General features: G+C 30.4%; 1 long non-coding RNA gene across 1 annotated transcript; it reads left to right on the forward strand.

Annotated features, from left to right (window-relative positions):
- Positions 1 to 3,140: 3,140 nt before the first annotated feature.
- LOC136203612 (uncharacterized) lies at positions 3,141 to 6,608 on the forward strand. The gene is made up of 3 exons (XR_010674918.1): positions 3,141 to 3,399; positions 3,607 to 4,109; positions 6,494 to 6,608. It is a non-coding gene; the product is annotated as an uncharacterized lncRNA (long non-coding RNA).
- The last annotated feature ends 8,205 nt before the right edge of the window (positions 6,609 to 14,813 follow it).

Raw genomic sequence — 14,813 nt, forward strand, 5'->3', positions numbered from 1 at the left:
TATTGGGACTAAACCGTAAGAAATCCCACTTCGACCCAAGAATTAAAGTTTCTTAGAATAATGTTTTACATTTTCTGAATTTTGTTGAGAATTTTCTAGGCACTTGTTTTCTCGCCGGAAAACGTCCACCCGGATTCCGTTCACTGGATTTTTTTTTTACTTGAGCTTCAGGGATCTTAAAATGACCGTCTAATTTAGACGAGTCTAATAGTATAAAATTTTTCGAAAAACGATGTTAGAGATGTCGGGAAAATGTATTTTAAAGAAAAGAAATAAAACAATTTTCTATATCCTCTCTTTCATTTTATTTACAAATTTGTCACCTTGCCCTTTTTAATTATCATCAAAATTACGTAGTTTTGTTATGTCACACAATAAGCTTATTATCACACCCTAATCCCCTGTCACACTGGATCTCACCCCACATATATATATATATATATATATATATATATGAGTGCTCTTGTGAGAACCCTTTCCTAGGTGAGAACTCACCTTAGGTGAGAACCACCCAAAACTATTTGATGGATAGTTATGGGACTTCCTTGCTGAGCAGTTACGGAACTTATTGGAACTTTCTTATTGAAACATGAAACTTACTTGATGGATAGTTACCTACTTATTTTTACAGCATAAATACAAATTTTAGCAGCAGGAAAAGACATCTAACTCAATCAACAATCAACCCAACAATGACTCAAAAGTCTGAGAAAAATCTCTACAACAAGTAGACTCAATTTCTTTCAATTGCCAATTCTAAGTTCTTTAATCTTTCTTTCAATTGTCAATTCCAAGTTCTTTCAATTCAATTATAATATTTGTAATCTTTTTAATTTTAGAATCTCAATTTCGATTATTCAAGCATTTTTATTCTCAACTTCAAATTCAGCATCGTTTCCTTCAATTAATCTCGATATCCGTAGATATAATTGACGAACTTTAAGCTTTTTTACATGTCCTTTAAGCTTTCACACAATCTTTTGATTTAAAAGTCTTTCCAATTTTTATAAGTTTTCAACAAACTTTATGTCATGTTCGCAATCCAATTCACTCAAAAAAAAGTGTTAAACAGATTTAATTGTAATTTTATAACGAGATATGATTTTTAATGTAAAAAGCCCTAAATTGAATTTCCATCTATCTACAATTTTATCATTTAAACTATTATTTGATAATATTTGGCTTGTACTCTATCTAAATTGGTGAAATTTCATCCAATTTGGATAAAGACTTAATAGAACCATTATATCTTTGACATGTGACGATATTTTAACATCCGATAGAAATTTGTTTTTTTTTTGTTTTAATTAATTATTTCCATATAAAAAAATTCATGTGGCAAAAAAACTGTAAGACATGCTACATGTAGTTCATGCGTAAAAATATCTAAATTGGGTGAAATTTCACCAATCGGAATAGAAAAGTGGCCAAATAACAAAATTTTAGATAAGTGAGGGATCAAATAATGCTTTAAGCCTATTAATTTTTTAAAAAAAATTTGGAATAAGGTGCGAGCTTATGGTTATTGGGGAAGTGGATTTAGCCTCCGCATACAAAACACTGCAATCTTAACACTAATATTTACTATTTGTTAGACATGTTCATGGATTGGATCGAGACCTAACCGGGTTTGGCATATAATTACTTTGTCCAAGCCTAGTCTTAAAAAACTTAGGTTTGACATTTTTTTTAAATTAAATTTGTTCATTTTTTTCATATACAGCCTGACTTGAGAAAATTGGGACGGTGCTTTGAAAACCTACCTAGGCGCCGCCTGGCCGAATTTTAGAACAATTAATAAGATTGAATCGTTCTGAACGAACTTAGAGAAATTTATCTCCTATCACCCCAACCTTAATCTGCCGAACGGAACCACTTATGATAACGGTGGTTTCGACAGTCAGGGTCTGTCCCTCTCTCCCAGCTCCTTTGCCTTCGCCCCTATTTACATGTCAAGTCTTACAAACTTCACGTTTGAAATTTTCACCTCTGAATTTAGACTTAGTACCTCCGCACCCCCAACTTGTCTCTTTTTATCACTTAGTCTACTATACTTAGTGACTAATCTTTCAGCCCCCTAAACTTAATAATTGTAACACATTTAGTCCATTTTTGCCTGTATGACAATGACATTACACATGTTGGTGTTACCAACATTAGAAGGAACGTATGTGCCATGTCACTGTCATGTAGGTAAAAAGGGACTAAAAATGTATTACAATTATTAAGTTTAGGAGGCTGAAAGGTTGACCACTAAGTATAGGAGGCTAAGTGATAAAAATGGACAAATTCAGTGTTTATATATGTATATATAGGTTAAATTACACCCATGGCCACTGATCTGTACCTATTTAACATTATGGTCACTGAACTTCAATTCTTAACAGTATAACCACTGAACTTTACACTTTTTAACACCGGTGGTCACTCAACGCCTCAAAACGACCACTAACGGTCTGAAAATAAAAAAATCGAAGATTTAATGATATTCTAAGGAACTTTAATTCTTGAAAATTTTCATTTTAAGGTCATTTAAGTGTTTTTTGGTTAGGAGAGAGAAAATAAATTTTTAGAGAGAGAAAGCTCCAGAAAATGTAATTTTAGAAAATAAAAAATGTGGTTTCATGGTAAATGTCGTTCTCAACAACTTTAATTCTCGAATATTTTCATTTTGAGGTCGTTAACGATAATTTTGAGGACTTGGTTAAAGTTGAGTGACCGCATGTGTTAAAAAGTGTAAAGTTTAATGGTCATACCGTTAAGAATTGAAGTTCAGTAGCCACAATGTTAAAATGGGTAAAATTCAGTGGCCATTGTGTAATTTACCCTATATATATTTTTTTGGGTAAATTCCAAAAACAACCCCTGTGGTTTAGTGTTGTTCAAAAAAAAAAACACTTGTGGTTTGTTATTACAAAAAAAAAGGACTGTGGTTTGCGCCGTTACCCGAAAAACGGAAATGGGCTTAACACCGTTAATTTGCTGACATGGCACAGGGGTATAACGGGAAAATCAATTTTTTTTTTTTTTTTTTATTTTTTTCTCTCTTCTCTCTCCTCCTCCTTCTTCTCTCTCCTCCCTCTTCTTCTTCCTTCTCCTTCATCATCTCTTCTCTCCTCCTCCTTCTTCCTTCTCTCCTCCTCCTTCTTCTTCTTTTTTTTTCTTCTTCCTCTCTCTCTCTTCTTCTTTTTTTCTTCATATTTTTTCTTTTTTTTTTAATTTCCAGAATTCTGAAAAATTCCAGAATTCCGGAATTTTTCAGAAATTCTGGAAAATTTTCAGAACTGGAAAAATTCCAGAATTCTGGAAATTTTCCAGAATTTCTCTCGATACTTGAAAAGAACGATCATACTCCAGTTACTGTTGCGGATTTTGGTGTGCAGGCTCTGATCAGCTTAGGTAATTATAGTCAAGTTTAAATTAATTTATAGTTTTGATAAATTTTCGTGTATGATGTTTATTTTGTAGTTTGTAGATGCTTTATGGATTTGTGCTTTCTTAACGAGCTTATTATATTGAATTTGGATTCCATCTCTCGTTATTTCATTTAGAGCAATCTTTATAATCCTTTGATTTTGAAATGTGATGTGTATTAATTTTTGACAGAAGAAAATCGTGAAACCCAGCAGAGAAGATGAGCTAGAACAGGGACCAGCAAGAGCTCGAGCTTCAATTCATACGGCAGCTTCATCAGTTCGAGAACTCTCAACCATCATCCATGGAAACCAAACCGACGACGTATTAAGCGGAAGAAAACGGCAAAACATTTTACCAGTGAGTTTCGCCTATTCATCTAAACTAAGAGATTGGTGGCGACGAAGAAGGGAATGGTGGCGACGAAGAAGGGAATCGGCATGGATGGACGGAATCTGGGAATTTCCAAAAATCTGGAAAATTTTCAGAAATCTGGAAATTTCCACATTCCGTCCATGAAGAAGAAAAAGATAGAAGAAGAAGAAAATGGTGGAAGAAGAAGAAGAAGAATAAGAATAAGAAGAAGAAGAAGAAGAAAATGGTGGAAGAAGAAGAAGAAAAAGAAGAAAAGAGAAGAAGAAGAAGAAGAAAATGGTGGAAGAAGAAGGAGAAGAAGAAGATGGTGGAAGAAGAAGGTGAATTTTTTATCTACTTTAATTTTAATTTTATTATTTTGTTTTTTTTATTTTAATTCGGACAGTTTTACCCTTTGCCACGTCATCCATTTTAATGGTGTTAAGCCCATTTCCGTTTTTCGGGTAACGGCGCAAACCACAGTCCTTTTTTTTTTGTAATAACAAACCACAAGGATTTTTTTTGAACAACACTAAACCATAGGGGTTGTTTTTGGAATTTACCCTATTTTTTTTTTCTTTTTGCATGTGAAGTTATTTTTTCCTCATTCATTGGATTAAAAAGCTCCTTTTGTCCCTCCAATAATTCATAAGTTGGATTCCTTAGGGTTTGTTCTTTCATTACATGCCTTCCATTTCTTCAACATTGTTCTGAGGCACAATGATTGCCAACTCCACCGCCCCATCAAGGCATTACTCATGGTCCATATTAACTCTCAGTACAATATTTGTAAATTTCAAAAAAAAATAAAAATAAATAAATAAATATATATATAAAAATTAAAGAGATTAAACTCTTTTAATAATTTAAATATTAAAGAATTAAACTGTTAAATAAAATTAAAGTTAGATTCTTTTAAACTTCGGAATTAGAATCGAAATGTGACAGAATCAGAATGATTATTTATTGGAAAAATGCCTAATACACAAATAACCTCCTGAACTTGTATAAATGTTGCAATTGTCCCCCCAACTTTCACTAGTAATAACTTACCTCTTAAACTTATCAAATTGTAAAACATAACTCCAAATTGGGAATTTTTTTACCCCGTATTTGAAGCAACCGTAAAAACGTTTCTCTGGATTCGTATCACGCCAAAGATCTGATTATCACACTCCATGAGCATTGCAGCTTTTGTATTTCACGTGTTTCTTCAATTGCAGTCAATGTCAGTAATTTGGGGTTATGTTTTACAATTGGACAAGATTGAGGGGGTTATGTTTTACAATTGGACAAGTTTGAGGGGGTTATGTTTTACAATTGGACAAGTTTGAGGGGTAAGTTGTTACAATTGAAAGTTTGGGAAGAGGGGGGGGGGGGGGGGGGGAAGGGGGCAGTTGCAACATTTGCACAAGTTCATGGGGTTATTTTTGTGTATTAGCCCTTGGAAAAAAAATATAGAAATAAACCTTGTGGTTTAAGTTCTTTTCAAACATACGCTATGTGGTTTAAAAATTGGCAAACAGATATCTTGAGGTTGATTCTGTTAGCAATTACGGTCAAAATTGATTAACGGCGTTAAAAAAGTCAAAAGTCAAAGGAAAAAGAGTTGATTTTATTTTTATATTTATTTATTTTATAAATTAACCTTATTATTATCTAATTATTACAAACAAAACCCAAAAATAAAATTAAAAATCAAATCTTTTTCTTCTTCTTTCTCTCTCTTCTCCCTCTCATCTTTTTTAATTTCTCTTTCATTACCCTTTAAACGATATATTGTATGTTTGAAAATTACTTAAACCAAAAGGTTTATTTTTATACTTTTCCCTTATTTATTTATCTTGTGTGGTTTGGTCTGGAATTGGAATCAAATTCCATTTAAGGTTGTTTGTTTTAAAACTCGGAATCAGAATTAATACAAAACTTAATAATAATAAAATATTAGTTCAGTTTATTTATTTATGGGATAAGGTGCAAAAATACCATTAACGTTTACAGCCATTAGCAATTTTACCCCTAACATCTAAAATGGTGCAATTTTAGCTCTAACGTTAGCAGTCAAGAGCAATTTTACTCCTAACATTCGTAAATGTGAGACAATGGATTTGATTAGGAGAAAAATGGCTTTGATTGGTGTGAGTATATTTGTAATTAGTGTCTTTGCTCTTAGGAGCTCTTTTCCTATCCCACATGGGAAGCTTATCAAAGTTTCCAAGGGTATATAAAGGCTTGGGTCTTATAAGCCTTTAAATTGTGTTTAGTGAATTTTGGCAAATATACCACACGCACGCGCTCGCTCGAATTTTCTTCACAATATCCGTTTTACTCTTTTGGAGTTTTCTTCAACAAATTATTTAGTAAGAAACGGATCCTGATTTTTCTCCTGTTCTACCTCCACAAACTGCACGTTTTAAGGGTAAATTTCATCAATGGTGTACAACCTTTGTCCAATTTCACACTTTGGTGTACAACCTTCAATTTGTCTCACGAATATGTACGACTTTATAGATGACCTCTCACTATAGTGTACAACAGGTAAAAATGACCGGTCAACGCTTAGTCAACGTGCCACCTCAGCTTTGACTAGTCAAAAAAGTAAAAAAAAACATAAATTACTTATATACCCTTATTTAAGATTTTTTTTCTTTATTAATTTTCTTTCTCTCTTTGAGTTTTCCTTTCTCTTTCTTACACTCTCTCCTCTCTTTCTTTCTCTCTCTAGATAATAAACTTGCAAAGCTACCGACTGGGAAATCATACTCTATAGATGAAAGCTATGGACTTTAGAGAGAGATGATTAGCAGAAAAAAGGGAAAGAGAGAGAAAGGAAAGACGGGGATATATATTCTAGAAGAATATAATCTAATATAATCATACTACAATCAAGGTGATTGCTGCTCTTGAATTAAGCTTAAAGTTTTCCTTGTAATGATTCTTCTTGTAATGGTTCCTGCGTTTTGGTTCAACACCTTTAATCAATTTTGTAATAAGCAACATCAGTTGATTATTCCTCTAATGAATATCTTCCTTTTGTCTTATGCAGCTTTCATTGCAATTATTAAAAGCTTTCTTGAAGATAAAAATTATTTTGTTTATGTAGCTTTCCAAAACCAAAATAAAAATAATAATGATAAAAATAATAATAGAAAAATTGTAGCAGTTTGTTTTGGATGTAGTCGAGACAATGGAACTTAGGAATTAACCGCATGTAATCAAAACTTTCCCAGATGCCGTGAATTAGCCACATGTAATCAAAACTTTCCCATTTTCAAGATTAGGATCACCTCTAGTATTATCCAAAAATTTCTCATTTTCAATTATCACTTTCTTTTGTAAATTCGGCCTTATCTGGATTAATGAAAGATGCATCCGGCAATTTAAGAAAAAAGGAAAAGAAAGATTTTTAGAGAGAGAGCGCTAGAGAGAGGGTTAGAAATCAGTGGTGGCGGAGATAGGATGAAAAACGATAACGTCATAGGAAGTTAGGAATCTGTGTGGTTCATTTATATGGGTTTCAGAGAGGGAGTTAGAGAGGGAGGGGTTAGAGAGAGAAATGGATAGATAAAGAGAGACGGTTCTAAGGAAAGGGATGAGGATATAATGGTAATTGAATATAAGGTGGGTCCCACATTTTGTAAGGAATGAGTTAGAAAAAAGGTGAAATGACAGTTTTGACCGGTTTGACCGGTCATTTTTACTTGTTGTATACCATGTTGGGAGGTCACCCATTAGGTCGTACATATTAGTGAGACAAAATGAAGATTGTACACCAAAGTGTGAAATATGGTAAAGGTTGTACACCATTGATGAAATTTACCCCACGTTTTAACGTTCAGATTTTTCCAACTTTTATATATTCATTCAGTTTTTCAGCTTTGGGACACACAGTTTTAATCTTTTCTCTTCACAAACTTTCTGGGCAATTAATTACTCTTGTTGTTCCAATACTTTCGACTTTGAGTGCACAAGTTCAAAGGTCTCTGTGTTAACCTTGGGGAGCGACCAGATTTCAGATTGCACATTGGTCTGCCGAAATCGCTTTCAAGGCAGTGGCTCCCACCACGACACAATTCGATTTCTGTTTCTATTTGCGATTAGTTTTTCTGTAACCCTAATCTTACAGTAAATTGGATCAATTTCAGATATTATTATAAAATACATATGTTTTGTTACTTATTCTGCATCAATTATATGACATTTAATTTAAAAAAAATATTTCATATTTTCTATGATTTAATAATAAAAATGGAGTTTAATATTTATAAATTTAGAAATTTGGATTTAGGAAGTACCTAATATGATCAAAATATTAAAATTTTGAATTTTAGACAAGCCTAACATGTAATGGACCATTTTAGGAGCTTAGTTCAACACCCCGATAAAAAAGATTTTATGACAAAGAGGCCGAAACTACCCGAGATCAAAGTGATTCCGGCGGCCGGGGTCCGAGCCCCCAGGCCCCTGTCTACACCCCTGGTTGACGTTTTTGGACAAATACAAATACAAAAAGCAAAAAATGTATTAAATTCTCGAAATTCTTTTGTAACTTTTGCATGGTTTCTTCTCCATCTAAATAACGGTGTGCAAACTGTCCTTTATAGATGACAAAACTTATTATAATTGATGCAAAATGGTCCCCAAACTTGGTTGTTGCAATTAATTTAGCCCAAATTAAAATTTATGTATTAATTCAATCCTAAGATTGATAGATTGATTCTAATTTTATAAAAAAAATTATACTAAAACTGGGTCTATTTGTCAAATTTGTCTTAAATTGATACCTAAACTTGAATTTCAGCTAAATTTATTCGTAACCGTCAATTTTAGGGATCATTTTAGTCCTTAATTCAAATTTATTGTTTTTTTTTTGTAAAAAGCATGGTTAAGCCCTTGAACTTTATCTGTTTTAAGGATCAAGTCCCTGATTATTTATTTTTTCACATTGAGCTCCTGATCATTGATTTTTTTATGGATTTGATCCTTATTTAACTTTTCTACCGAGTTTAGGAGATGAGAAGATCAATTTTGCGATTCTAATGTTGAAAATCACAAAATGGGAGAGGAGAAAATCGAGTTCGGAAAAATATACTGCAGATTAATTTCTATAATTTCATTTTAGTTTTTAATTTTTATCTCTCCTAATCAAGGAATTCTTATTTTTATTTGTCCTTGTCAACAAGCCGAATCGCCCTAACGATGTATACAGTCCAAACTCGATGAAAAAAATTAAATAAAGGCCTAATCCATAATAGAATCAATGATCAATGGCTCAATATGGAAAAATAAATGATGAGGGACTTGATCCTTAAAACAGATAAAGTTCAAGGGCTTAATTTTTTTTTTTTTTTTTTTTTGCCTTTTTTCTTACCAAGACAAATTTAAATGTGTGATAACATTCAAATATTATGGTATTATGGTTCCAATATAAAAAGAGGTCAAATACATGAATATCATAATTAAGTACAAAATTACAATTAGGTCATATCGCCAAACTTAATTTTAATATGTCAGTATTTTTTATATATTATGATTTTACATCATAATTTAAAAAATTTAGACTCCAATTCATAAATAAACTCTAAAAAATATATTTTAGATTTCTAATTTATAAATTATAATTCTTAAAATATATTAAAAGTACTGATTTTACTAGTTTGACATAATCCAAAATTATGACTTGACATAGTTGTAAGTTGTAAATAGTTTTTAAAAGATGAATTTCTATGTAATTTTCCTATAAAAAAAGTGGAGCTAGGCCCATATAGTTGTCGGCGTGGAGGGTGCCCAGCTCCATAGGCCCAATTTTACGAGGGTCCAAATTTATTACTTGCCAGTATATATATATTTGTAACAGTAATTTTCAGTTACCAAAATAAAATAAAATATAACAGTAATTTTCATCCCTTAATTAGTCATCATCATCAGCCATTAACAGGCAACATCTATCACGCTTGGTTTTAAATAAAGATTTAAGTTTAATACATCACTAGTCGAAAACCTGTGCGATGCACGGGGTATGAAACTGTTATATAATTTAGATAAATAAATAAATTGACATATTTACTTAAGTAATTTTATATCATCCTATGAATTTTTTATATATATTATGTATATTTAAAATTAATATATTTTTTTTATTGATAATTCAAATTAAATTAAATTAATTTTGAAAATAATTGATTAATTGTTTTATAGAATTTTAATTAAAGGTGAATGATTTATTTATTTTTACAAAATTCAATGATTTTTACTTTTTATATTTTTACATGACTGGAATTCTGTGAAACAATGATAATAAAATATGAAATTAATTAAAAAATATATTAGAATATAATGAAAACCCAAAAATTGAATTAGACTACAATTAAAATTAAATATTATATCTAGGATACAAAAGAATTACAATTTTAAATAAAAAATGATTTTTTTTTTAAAAAGTTTGCGCAATGTGCTTACATTAAAGAAGAAAGAAAAATCCTCACCAGACCCGAATGTGATTCGAACCCATAACCTCCCAAGGCATAGGTAAGCTCTCAACCACTAGGCTAAGAGCTTCACCACAACAAAAAATGAATTAAAATTAAATATTATGTCTATGATACAAAAGAATTACAATCTATGTTAAAATGGAAGCAACATCAATATATTATGCTATAAACTATTACAATCAATACTTTTCTAATGTTGCACATGAAGAAACTTTATCAATTCAATATGTTACATATAAAAACAATAAAATTCATAAGAATTAGTCACAAATTCGTCTTGATGATAATCATTTTGCTTGATGGAATTTCATGATAACCAAGTATTTGAATTTAATTATTCATTATGCTACAATAACCGAATATATCCAATTGAATCAGCTTAAAGTGATGATTTCTCATATTTTCATCTCGTAATATCTCATCAAGACATTCAATCAATTTGTTCTTCATTCTTTCATTGTATAGAATATCAATCACGCTCGCAGATATCACTTATTTGACTTTATTAATATTTCTAATAATTATATATTCTTGAATTTCGTAAGCAAGAAAAACAAACAAAAGAATAGAAAACAAAAATGAAGGGACAAAAAAGATATTAGGAGAGAATTATCTTCCTCTCGTTTTTTTTTCGAAAATAAGAGAGAACGTCAAGATATAAACATAAAAAGAGGAGAGTGAAAATACTTTTTGCACATTAATTAAATTTTTAATTTTTTTCTTAATGAAGTATTAAGTCTATAAATTAATTTTAGTTAAATAGAATTAAATCGCAATTGTAACCATTCAGTACAAAAAAAAAACGTTTTATAATTAATACGTGAAATTAATTCTATTAATTAGAATCATTATGCTCAACATTTGAGAATTTAAAGAGATTCAAATAATAATATTTTTTAATTAATACTTTCCAACAACTTGTCCTATGATCATGTTGCATTTTCATTTGTTAAAGCTCTTGAAATACTAATAATTTTGTACAAACCACAATATAATAGTTAAAAACTATATAAACCAATGTTGCAAAAGCAATTATCTCAATATCTCATAATTAATGTACATTTTTAGGATTTTGAGTATCAAAATTTATTTTTATTTACCTTCATTTTGAATTCGTATCCAGCATAATCCAAATTCTTCAAGAATAAACATCTTATCAAATGTATTAGACGCTTACGATCTCTTTATCTAGAGAACTGAGAAAAAATACCTTCTTAATAATAGTAATAATAATAATGATATAACATAATTTATAATTAAAATAAACCTCATTGTAAGTATAACATTTCAATTCCTCTTTATTATTTTCTTCAATGTCTCTAACTTCAATGAACAACTATTGTGTGAAACTTTATATCTATTTGTATCAAAATGCATAAAAATAAAAAATATAATCCATATCAGTTAGATAAACTCAAACTAAAAAAAATGAGTGGATTTCAACAGGTTCTGAATTAGATTAATCTAACTTCAGTTAAAGCTAACAATTGAGTTCATATAAAGCCGAAAATTTAAATTTTAGTTAGAGTTAACAATCGAAACGATAACACCTACAACATATACGGAAAAAAAATGCAAATATACAAAATCTTTATTTCAGTCATTTTGAAAAAAAAGACAAATAAAAAAGGAAATATGGATAAGGCAGCGAGAGGTATGAAACCTGGGTAACAACAGAAATGGAATTTCACTGAAAGATGAAACTATAACATCTATTGTTTAACAAAAATAAAACAACACAATTGAGAACAAAAATAATTATAACATATGAAAAAAATCGAATAATTATCTTGAGAAACATAATAATTTCTTGTAATTTTTGACACATTTGTGTTTCTCGATTTTAGTTGTCCATGCATCTTCTATTTCTATCGGATTTCTTTAATTGGAGATATCGATTTGGAAAAAAAAAGACAAATAAAAAAGAAAACATGAATAAGGTAGCGAGAGGTATAGAACCTGAGTAACGGCACAAATGGATCTGAAAAATGAAACTATAACAACTATTGTTTAATAAAAATAAAACAACAACACAATTGAGAACAAAATAACTACAACATATGAAAAAAATCGAATAATTATCTTCAGAAATATAATACTGTCTATCATGACCAATGAATATAATGGTGGAATACTATCTATCATGCTTTATATAGAAGTTTATTTGTGACTTTTAGATTTCCTTTGCTTTGTGTTTTTTCATCTTCCTGTAACTCTTATTGTCTTTTATTATTTTAATTAATAGGGTAATAATTGTTTAATATATTATAAATATAAATTTGTTATTTTTAATTAATTAAATCTTTTTTTTTTATTTTGATTTTATACTACGTTGACAACTCATCAAAAAGGCTTCTAAAATACTTCTCCTCATTTCTCTCTGCTTCCGCTATTATATATAGTATAGATTTGAGAACTTATGCAAAAAGTTTGATTCGCTTCCTGAACTTTCAAAATATTCAATAGCTCCCTCAACTTGCATAAAATATTCAGTTAATCACTTGAACTTACGCAAAATGTAATCAGTTGATCACTTGATTGCAAAAAAATAAGTTAAATGTGGAAGATGTATTCCACGTGTTTTAGAAAAAGTAAATTAGGGTATTGCGGTTGTAATATTAGAGAATACAAAGTTTATAATTGAGCAAGTAATAACTTCATTTTTACGTTATAAAGAATTAATTAGTCGGTTGGGACGCAAACCATAGAGTACTTATTACCGGTGCCACGGATAGATATGTTTGTGATGGGCAATAAATAAATAAATATATTATATATTGAATATATTAATTGGTTGGATAACAATGTTTGATTCAATTTTTATTAAAAAAATAATTTAGTACGAGGTGGCAATTATCAAGCTCTTGCCGTGTCAATTTTGTGTTAATGTCAAAATGAGTCAATCTTATAATCCAATCTAAGACTTTCATGTCATGATTAGGTTAGTATCGATTTCATGTCAATTCCGTATCATGTTTTCGGGTGACATGTAACTTTACTATGTACTTATGTTAATGGTGAATTTTAAAAATATATAAAAAGATTGTACTATTTTAAATATTATATGTCATTTTTAGATTAATATGTTAACACTAACCATCTAATCGTCCGCTAATATCATGTTGGGAAGTTATGTAATGTGTTTATAACAAAATAGGATCTTTGAGTCGTTTTACAAGTAATAATTATAAGGGTTAATTACAAAAAAATACTATGTGGTTTGGCCGATTTGCGATGTGGTACCTGTGGTATTTTTTTTTTGCAAACTCATCTTGTGGTTTGCAAAATTTTGCATTTGAGTTCACTTTGTTAGAATTTGATCGATAACGACTTCAAAATACAAAATTTCAAGAGTAAAATGATATTTTAAACAACTTTAATTCTTCAACTTTTTAGGTTTGAGGTCATTTAGGTGTTGTTTTTTATGAGAGAGAAAGATAACGTTTAGAGAGAGAGAACTCTAAAAATGATGATTTTTGAAAAATTAAGAATATGGTTCCATAGTAAATATGATATCAAACAAGTTTAATTCTTGAAAATTTTCATTTTGAGGTCATTATCGGCCAAATTTGGCAAAGTAAAAAATACATGTAAAATTTTGCAACCATAGGGTTGTGTTTGCAAAAAAAAAAAATACCACAGGTACCACATCGTAAATCGGCCAACCACAAAGTACTTTTTTGTAATTAACCCTAATCATAATTTTATTACCGTTATTAATAAATGTGACATGGAAAAACATCAGAGAATATAACAATAATTGTAAATATTTGCGTCATATCGTGTCATTTTTGGATTATCATGTCAACCCTAACTGAACCAAAAATTTACGTGTCAATTTCCTGTTAATCCAAAAATGACACATTACCTACTAAGCTAAACGCAAACATTAAAATTATGTATCGATTTCAACTCGTGTAATCGAGTAGTGTGTTCCTCTAACAAAAATGTATCATATTTGTTGGGATAAGCATATATTCACAACATATATATTTATCCGAATAAGTAAACGGGTTTATGGGTTACCTCTTGTAGCGCGGATCCCGTTCTTGATTTGCAGCGGAAGGATTCGGATCAATCACTCGATCTAGTATCACCGGTCAAGCCTTCAACCACGTCAATAGAATTGGGAGAGGAAGACAATTGGTTCACGAACTAAAACGACGACGAATCCCAAAGAGAGAGAGAGGGGGCGGCGGCCAAAAGGAGGAAGCAGGAAAGAAAAATTCTCTTTTCTGTGTTTTTGAGATACTGTATCTCTAAAATCTAATTCCTTATTCTCTTAGAATTAGTGTTGGTTAGAGTTTCTATTTATACTAAATAAATAGATAACCTAACCCTAATTCTTATTGGGTTTGGACCCGTTCCATTTCGGGCGGGCCTAATTGGATCCATATCCAATTAATTCCAACATCTCCCACTCGCACGCAATGGAACTTATTCCAAACTTTCTCAATCTCGGTCTCTATCATACTCTTGCAAATAGTTCGTGCGACCGGCATACTATCGAGAGCTCTAGTGCTATATACTCGTTAGAACATATAGCTGCTCGAT

This window comes from Euphorbia lathyris, chromosome 8, assembly GCF_963576675.1.
Source record: "Euphorbia lathyris chromosome 8, ddEupLath1.1, whole genome shotgun sequence".
Lineage (NCBI taxonomy): Eukaryota > Viridiplantae > Streptophyta > Magnoliopsida > Malpighiales > Euphorbiaceae > Euphorbia > Euphorbia lathyris.